Source organism: Cricetulus griseus (assembly GCF_003668045.3).
Source record: "Cricetulus griseus strain 17A/GY chromosome 1 unlocalized genomic scaffold, alternate assembly CriGri-PICRH-1.0 chr1_0, whole genome shotgun sequence".
Lineage (NCBI taxonomy): Eukaryota > Metazoa > Chordata > Mammalia > Rodentia > Cricetidae > Cricetulus > Cricetulus griseus.
The window spans coordinates 274,031,283-274,032,702 of NW_023276806.1; the positions used below are offsets into that span (position 1 = coordinate 274,031,283).

The window sequence follows — 1,420 nt, forward strand, 5'->3', positions numbered from 1 at the left end:
CTCCTCTGCAAACCATTCCTTCCCAGAGGTTATGGGTGCCCCTCCTTGAAGTTCTTCTTTACCATAAACAAACTCCCCAGTGATTAACACGATTGTTCAGAATAACAAAAGACACTCCTTCTACTCAGGAAACTCCTGCAGGTTTTGAGAGTCAGGAACAGAATCTGGAACTAAACCACAAAGGCACAATCCTAAAAACAAGTTTTCTCTTTCAGGTTCCAAAATTGCTAGAGGTGGAAAGGGTGAGTGGCTATGTGACTTGCTTGTGCCATGCTTGTCTGGTGTGTCATCGGTCCTCAGTTCAGTCCTTGAATGGGTAGCAAGTTTGTGGCCAGCCTGGGTTACATGAGACCTTATCTGTTTCTGCAGAAAACAGCTATGGGTGGGATTTAACTGAATGACACAAGCAGATTGAGAAGGCTCAGCAGATTCATGGCATTTTGCCTCAGTTTCCCTGCAGGTGACCATTAGCAGGGGGAAGAGCAAAATATGGAACACTTCATGAATTTTGGGGTCATCCTTGCACAGGATCCATGCTAATTTTCTTTAGATTGTTCCAAAGTCAGCAAGACACCTAGTTTAAAATAAACATACCTATGCCATGCCAGATGTGGAGGTCCATGCTTTTAATCCAGGGAGATAGAAGCAGGAGTGTCTCTGTGAGCATCTTGTTCTGCACAGAACTGTTCAAGCCAGCCAAGGCTATAAGTCCAAGTCTGTATTAAAACTTTAGGTTTACCAGAAGAATGTGTCAGTTAAATTAAAAATAATCATGAGAGAAAGACCAGAAGAATGAGTAAATTAAATTCAAACCTTTAGGTTTACTGGTTTGTGGTGACACACACCTTTCATTCCAGCACTTGGAAGACTGAGGCAGGGGGATCACTGTAAATTTGAGGCCAGTCCAGTCTACAGAGCCAGGCTCCAAAGCTACACAGAGAAACCCTATCTTGAAAAACAAAAAAAATCAAAAGAGGAACACAAAGGGATATAGGGCTATACACATGTAGTTCATTGCTTGCTTGGTATGCAAAAGGCTGTCAGTTAACCACACATGAAAAATTAATAAGGCAGGGGGAGAGCCGGGAGGTGGTGGTGCACACCTTTAGACCCAGCACTCAGGTGGCAGAGGCAGGTGGATCTCTTTGAGTTTGACATCAGGACACCCTCCAAAGCCACAGAGAAACCCTGTCTTGAAAAACAAACAAACAAACAACAACAGAAAAGGCAGGAAGGTATCAGGGCTCACACCTTTAGACCCAGCAGTTAGGAGACAAATTTGAAGTAAGTGTAGTGTTGAAAGCAAGCCCTTGTCTCAAACCTAAATAAATAAGGGCTAGCAAGATGATTCCATGGGTCAAGTTACTTGTTACTAACACTGATGGCCTGAGTTTGATTGCCAGAACCCACACATGGTGGA

The 1,420-nt window shown here is 43.5% G+C and overlaps 1 non-coding gene across 1 annotated transcript; it reads right to left on the minus strand.

The window, feature by feature from the left end:
• Positions 1-483: 483 nt before the first annotated feature.
• LOC113832775 lies at positions 484-587 on the minus strand. Its single transcript, XR_003480238.1, has one exon. It is a non-coding gene; the product is annotated as a U6 spliceosomal RNA (small nuclear RNA).
• Positions 588-1,420: the final 833 nt, after the last annotated feature.